Source organism: Ricinus communis, chromosome 1 (assembly GCF_019578655.1).
Source record: "Ricinus communis isolate WT05 ecotype wild-type chromosome 1, ASM1957865v1, whole genome shotgun sequence".
In the NCBI taxonomy this organism is placed as follows: Eukaryota; Viridiplantae; Streptophyta; class Magnoliopsida; order Malpighiales; family Euphorbiaceae; genus Ricinus; species Ricinus communis.
The window spans coordinates 18,416,114-18,423,979 of record NC_063256.1 but is presented as its reverse complement, the minus strand read 5'-3'; the positions used below and the strand labels follow the sequence as shown (position 1 = coordinate 18,423,979).

At 43.4% G+C, this 7,866-nt stretch overlaps 1 non-coding gene across 1 annotated transcript; it reads right to left on the bottom strand.

The window, feature by feature from the left end:
* Nucleotides 1-227: 227 nt before the first annotated feature.
* Nucleotides 228-334, bottom strand: LOC112536098. Its single transcript, XR_003080164.2, has one exon. It is a non-coding gene; the product is annotated as a small nucleolar RNA R71 (small nucleolar RNA).
* Nucleotides 335-7,866: the final 7,532 nt, after the last annotated feature.

The following is a 7,866-nucleotide window of genomic DNA, read 5'->3' as shown; positions in this document are numbered from 1 at the left end:
GGATTGCCCAGCGAGGATTCCAATGCACATATCGCCAACTTTTTGGAGATTTGTGACACATTCAAGATAAATGGAACAACCGATGATGCCATTGGCTGAGATTGTTTCCATTTTCCTTGAGGGACAGAGCAAAGAGATGGTTGCAATCTCTTCCACAAAGCAGATTACTACACCGGAAGGCGCTACAAAAAATTTCTCTGTAAGTATTTCCTCCCGCTAAAACTACTAAATTTAGAAATGACATATCTTCTTTTATGCAGTTTGATGATGAGAGCATGTACAATGCATAGGAGAGGTTTAAGGATCTTTTGAGATGCTGCTCACATCACAGATTACCAGTGTGGATGCAAGTTCAAACCTTCTACAGCAGGTTGAACCTTACGACGAGGCAGATGGTGGATGCTGCAGCAGGTGGGGCACTAAACAGTAAGACGCCCGAGCAGGCTCAGAACTTGATAGAGGAAATGGCCATGAACAATTATCATTGGCAATCCTCTAGGAGCCGACCAGGAAGACAGGGAGTGGTCAACCAAGTGAATTCTATAATAGCCTTGGCAGCTCACGTGGAGCTTCTAGCCAAGAAGATTGACCAACTCCAGAGCCAATTCATGCAACGAACATTGGCTGCAAATTTTATGGTAGCTCGCACTATAGTGCAAACGGTACTACGGGAGGTATGTTTGTTTCATCTTCTTCTACTTTTCCATCTGTTTCTACTGTGTCTTCTGATGTTGAGCAGGTTGATTATATATGGAATGCCCCAAGGCAGCAGAACAACCCTTACAGCAACACATACAGCCCTGGGTGGTGCAATCATCTCAACTTTGGTTGGAGGAACAATAATGCCCAGGGTCCACCCGGTTTTCAAAGACTTCATCAGCAGCCACCGCAACAGCCAGCTGGGCCTGCACAAGCTCCTCCTCCACCAGAAAAGAAGTCAAATTTAGAGGGAGCATTGCAAGGCTATCACCTTGCGATCAGATAAGCAATTGTTTGGTTCTTTGCCTTTAGCTGATAAGGATGATATGATTGTGCAGGACGAGCCAACTAAGAAAGGACTAGAGCCTGAGGTGGTGGAGATTGAGACGAAGAAAGAAGACAGGCAAAAGAGCCCTGTGCGGGAGTATCAGCCCTCGGTTCCATATCCTGCAAGGTTGAGGCAGGATAAGGTGGACAAGCAATACAGTAAGTTTCTTGACTTGTTTAAGCAGCTGACTGATAGTGCACTTAGGAATCAGCAGGCCTCGATTCAAAACTTGGAGACTCAGATTGGCCAGGTTTCTAAGATGCTTTCAAAGAGACCCTCAGGATCTCTCCCCAGCACTACAGAGTCAAACCCGAGGGAGCATTGCAAGGCTATCACCTTGCGATCAGATAAGCAATTGTTTGGTTCTTTGCCTTTAGCTGATAAGGGTGATATGATTGTGCAGGACGAGCCAACTAAGAAAGGACTAGAGCCTGAGGTGGTGGAGATTGAGACGAAGAAAGAAGACAGGCAAAAGAGCCCTGTGCGGGAGTATCAGCCCTCGGTTCCATATCCTGCGAGGTTGAGGCAGGATAAGGTGGACAAGCAATACAGTAAGTTTCTTGACTTGTTTAAGCAGCTAAAAATTAACTTATCTTTTGTTGAGGCAATTTCGCAGATGCCGAAGTATGCTAAGTTCTTAAAGGAGATTTTGAGCAACAAGAGGAAGTTGGAGGATCTTGGTCAGGTAGTACTTAATGAGGAGTGTTCAGCTATTCTCCAGAACAAGCTGCCACTCAAGCGATGAGATCTAGGGAGTTTTACTGTCCCTTGTATGATTGGCGACTTGCTAATTAATGGTGCATTGGTCGATTTAGGAGCTAGTATTAATTTGATGCCAACTAGTTTGTTTGCTAAGTTAGCGTTGCATGAACCCAAGCCTACTAGGATGAGCATTCAGTTAGCTGATAGGACTGTTAAGATTCCTAGAGGTATGGTTGAGGATGTACTTGTGAAGGTGGATAAATTTATCTTTCCTATGGACTTTGTGGGTGATGGATATGGAGAATGAGAGCATTGTGCCTCTTATCCTGGGTAGGCCTTTCCTAGCTACATCAAGGGCTGTTATCGATGTAAGCGATGGGAAGCTTAAGCTTAGAGTTGATGATGAGACCATTACCTTTGACCTAGCCACTTCTATGAGACAGTCCCTAGACCATGATGATGTTGTGTATTCTGTTGATGTGATTGATGATGTTGTTGAGTCCCATTTGCAGGAAATGTTATGTTATGACCCTTTGCAGGTAGCATTAGCTGAGGATGAGGAGGAGTTGTCCAACAAGCAAGTGTTGGAGCAACTCACTATTTTATTGGCTTCTGAGCCGAGCTTGTCAATGGATTCTTATCTTTTTCTTGACAGGTCTGGAGTGCAGAAGGTAAAGACTTCATTCGAAGACCCACCACTCTTAGAATTGAAGGAGTTGCCAAGCCAATTGATTTATGTCTTCTTGGATGAAAAGAAGCGCTTACTAGTGATCATAGCAGCTGATCTGACTCCCAAAGAACAAGCCATGCTTTTGGAAGTTCTAAGGAAGTACAAGAAGGCCTTTGCCTTTAAGATAGCTGGCATCCCAGGCATAAATCCAAGTTTTTGCTCTCATAAGATCTTGTTGGAGGACAGTTTCAGGCTGGTTGTTCAGCCTCAGAGACAGCTCAACCCGGACATGAAAGAAGTGGTGAAGAAGGATGTAATTAAACTTCTTGATGCAGGTTTCATATACCCCATTTCTGACAGTTCGTGGGTGAGTCCTGTGCAGGTTGTGCCCAAGAAAGGAGGCATGACAGTGGTAAGGAATGAGAAGGATGAGTTGATCTCGACTCGGACGGTAACAGGCTTTTGAGTTTGCATTGATTACATGAGGCTTAATGATGCAACTCGGAAGGATCATTTCCCTCTTCCTTTCATTGATCAGATGATTAAGCGTTTGGCAGGTCACATGTTCTATTATTTTCTTGATGGTTTTTCAGGTTATTTCCAGATTCCTATTGCACCTGAGGACCAAGAGAAGACTACTTTCACCTACCCTTATGGGACGTTCGCTTACAGACGGATGCCATTCGGACTGTGCAATGCACCGGCTACATTTTAGCGATGCATGATTGCTATCTTTGAGGACATGATTGAGGAGTCTATGGAGGTATTTATGGATGACTTCTCTGTTTTTGGTGATTCTTTCTCTCTTTGTTTGGCAAATCTTGAGCGCATGTTAGCTAGGTGTATTAAGGCTAACTTGGTATTGAATTGGGAAAAATGCCATTTCATGGTGAGAGAAGGGATTGTGTTAGGGCATAAGATCTCTCAGGCTGGGATGGAGGTGGACATAGCTAAGATAGAGGTTATATCTAAGCTACCTCCTCCTAGTTCTATTAAAGCAGTTAGGAGTTTTCTAGGCCATGCAGGGTTTTATAGGAGATTTATTAGAGATTTCTCTAAGATTGCTAGGCCTCTTAATCAGTTGTTAGTTAAGGATGCACCTTTTGTTTTTAATGATGCATGCTTGCCTGCTTTTGAGTTACTTAAGAAACTTCTTACTATAGCCCCAATCATGGTTTCGCTTGATTGGGGGTTGCCTTTTGAGTTAATGTGCGATGCTAGTGATTATGCAGTTGGAGCTGTGCTTGGACAGAGGATTGAAAAGAAGTTCCAACCCATTTATTATGCTAGCAAGACTTTGACAGGAGCCCAGGAGCACTACACCACCATAGAAAAGGAGTTGTTGGCTATTGTTTATGCCTTCGACAAGTTTAGATCGTACCTCATTCTCTCTAAGACCATTGTCTTCATGGACCACTCAGCATTAAGGTACTTATTCCTAAAAAATTATGCGAAACTGAGATTGACTCGGTGGATTCTTTTATTGTAGGAATTTGATGTCGAGATCAAGGATAAGAAGGGCGCGGGGAATCTGGCAGCGGACCATTTAACGAGATTGGAGAATCCTTACTTGGATGCACTTGATGAGACGACCATAAACGATCGATTTCTAGAGGAGCATTTATATGTCACGCAGGTATACACTGATACTCCCTGGTTTTCAGATTATGCTAACTATTTGGTTGCTAGGGTTCTACTAAAGGGTATGACTTATCAGCAAAAGAAGAAATTATTTGTTGATTTGAAATTCTACATTTGGGAAGATCCCTTTCTGTTTAGAGTGTGTGCAGATCAGGTGATTCGCCGTTGTGTGTACGGTGAAGAGACTCTCCAAATATTGAGGTACTACCATGAGGAACCCACTGGAGGTCATCAAGCGGTAAACCATACAACAAGAAATGTGCTAGAGGCAGGATTTTATTGGCCTACGCTCTTCCAAGACGCACAAAAATTCGTTCAGGTTTGTGACGCTTGTCAGCGCACAGGTAATATCTCTTCTCGTGATGAGATGCCCCAAATTAGTGTGCAAGTTGTTGAAATTTTTGATGTTTGGGGCATCAACTTCATAGGACCCTTTCCCTCTTCATATGGTAATAAGTATATTTTGGTTGCTGTTAAGTACTTTTCTAAGTGGCTTGAAGCTCAGGCTGTGGCCACTGATGATGCCAGGGTTGTTTGCAGGTTCCTTAAGCGATTTTTTGCTAGGTTTGGCACACCTAGGGCGCTTATTAGTGATAGAGGAACACATTTCTGCAATGCCCAATTAGATAAGGTACTTAAGCGATACGGGGTTACTCAGCGGTTCTCTACTCCCTATCACCCCCAGACTAGTGGGCAGGTTAAGGTAACTAATAGGGGTATTAAGCGTATTTTAGAGAGAACCGTTAGTACTAGTAGGAAGGATTGGGCTCTTAAGTTGGATGATGCATTGTGGGCGTTTAGGACTGCTTTTAGGACATCTATAAGTTTTACGCCCTATAGGCTGGTATATGGGAAATCTTGTCACTTACCTGTCGAATTAGAACACAGGGCTTTTTGGGCCCTTAAAACTTGCAATTTTGATGTTGATTCTGCAGGTAAGGAAAGACAGTGGCAACTGGGTGAATTGGATGAATGGCGTCAATAAGCATATGAAAACTCCTCAATTTACAGGGCAAAGACAAAGAAGTGGCACGATCAGAGGCTCAAAGGTCCTAAGGAGTTTCAAAGTGGAGATAGAGTATTGCTATATAACTCACGTCTTCGGTTGTTCTCAAGGAAGCTCAGGAGTCAATGGTCAGGGTCGTTCGTGGTTAAGCAGGTTTTCCCATATGGCACAATCGAGCTTCATCATCCCGAGAAGGATTATTTCAAAGTCAATGGACATAGGCTCAAGTTGTATCACGAAAACTCATTAGAGACTGAGCAGCGGGTTAACATGATGCTATACCTGCAATGATGATTCATATTGAGTCCAGCTAAATGACTCAAGAAAAAAAAGAAGTGCCCTTGGGAGGCATTCCCATTCTAGTTTTATCTCTTTTCCTCGGTCCATTTTTATATTATCATTTGTTGCATGCTTATTGATCTTTAGAACAATTACTTTTTATATTAAACATAGTGTATGAACTTAGTGTTGGAATAACTTATGTCGGATTTTTAGTAATCAGTGAAGTGTGACTTTCCCATTTGATTTATGGCCTAAATGTGTATGTATATGTGTCGAATGCAGGTCGGGAGTTCGGCGACTCGAGATGGCAAAGGAAAGCTCGGAATCAACAGTTTCACCATGGTTTCCATGGCCATCATAGGCTACAACACCAGGCCGTGCTCATCAGCATGGCCAAGTCAAGCCCGTGGTGAGAGAACACATAAAGCACAAAGAAACTTAGCCAATTCAGCATGACTTTCGAAGGCACCACAGGCAGCAACACCAGGCCGTGCTGGTCAGCACGGTCGTGCCCCCACCGATGCCAATTGGTGCACCATTGAAGCATAAGGGCTCAGCATGGGCCGAGTCTTGGCCATGCTGATCAGCATGGCCTTGCCCTCGCCCGTGCTGACCCCCGTGCCTATAAAAGGGGAAGCTTTCAAAAATTTTGCTACCCCCTTTACTAAGCTCCAAGGTGTTGTTTTCTTCCATTTCTTTCATCTTCTTACCTTTCTTAGCAATTCCAAGTAAGTCTCTTCACTTTTTGCTTTTATTTATTTTAATTTGGTTTTTCTTTTATGCATATACTTTATTTAGGACGTGCTAGTATGTTTTGGTAGTTTAACGTTGTTACACTGCTTCAATATGACCTCAGTTAGATTTAATTTACATTAGTTGTTATGTTTGCTGTGAAGTCGATAATGAAAATGATAAGTGTGGGGTTTGGTGGAAATAAAGTTTGTCTATGGCATTCTATTATGAATAATTGCTAGAATAAAGTTTCGTTAGTTGGTGCACGATAAAGTAGGTTGGAATGTATCGGTTAATTAGTTTATGAAGTAGATTGAGGCTTTAGTCTTTTGTTAAGTCTAAAGTTTTCTGTTAGTCGAATTATAGTCGTTATGCTGTTTAATTTTCAGTAGGATTTCTGATTAACTTGATTTCTTGTATGAATAACTAATGATTCATTGCATTAGGTAATATGACGAACCGCGATTAATCCCGTAGAAAGCAACCGAAACGCGTCGCTACCAGCAAGCGATCGCGTGGCGAAGGAACATCTTCCTCCACAGCACCAGCACCTCCACCTCCACCTCTACTGCAACAGCAACTAGTCCAAGCTCAAAGAGCACTAGTTGTAAATCCACCTACACCTGGTCGTCATCCATTGTGGATATTCCGTAATGCAGATAATGAAAGTCGATTCCAAGTCATGAGATGGAAGCAAGTGATGGCGGGTCGTTGCATCGACTTCGTATCCCTGGAAAGAGTGGGATTGGTTCAGGATGTGTGCACTCTGTTCGAGACTCTACCATATGCGCGATTCTTTGACATCATTGAGCCAACCTACAGTGAGCTTACAATTGAGTTCCTCAGCACCTTCTTCCTGCAGCAACAAATTACAAACTGGCATTAGCCTGATGCAATCTATTTTAGACTTGGGGGAAGGGAGTTCTCAATGTCAGTCCCACAATTCGGCATGCATTTGGGATTATGGATTGAACAGGAGATCTCAGGGGAGGAGTATCAGGGATGTCTCTATATCAACCCAATCTCGTACGACACCATGTGGGACTCATTGGTACTTAGGCCAGAAACGTACTACCCAAGCAGGTCTAAGGCGTCTAGCCTTCCGAATCATCTCCATTATCTCTATACCCTATTAGCTTACACCATTATAGGCAGAGGAGATAGTTTTGGAGTAGTAACTCAGACCGATGTCTTCATCCTCTAGGCTATGCAACATTAGAAGAAGTTAGAATTGGGATATTTGTTGGCTCGTCAAGTCCGATCATTTATAGTAGACGCCCAGAAGAAGATGCATTATTGTTTTATCCCGTAGGTTAGCCAAAAGACTAGATGTATTGGACGACTGTTTGTCAGAGCTTCAAATATTGGTGATATGAAACCACTAGGGATCAAACAGATGATCAACATGCAGATGATCACGGCTACTAGACATCCACATGGTATAGAATACAGGCTTGTGAACACAATAGTCAGGGAGGCTAGAGAGGCAGCAGCTAGAGGAGCCCAAGATCCATCGGCTGGGATCCCGGATGTTAGGATTCCTAACCCAGCTAGAGTGTTTATGCCTCCATTTGGAGCCTCATCCTCTTATTCTGCAGGGACATCGAGTGCTCAGATTAGTGCTTTGGCTGACTGACTAGATCGAGTCTGCGATCTACAGCAGCAGCACTATACTCAATTTGCGCAGTTTCAAGAGGAGACTAGGGCACAGTTTGGCGGTCTGAACAGCTTGCTTCAGCAGCTTATGAGTGGGTTGGAGAGGCAGGCCACCCAGACAGACTTCATAGTGGAGCAGATGAAAAAGAT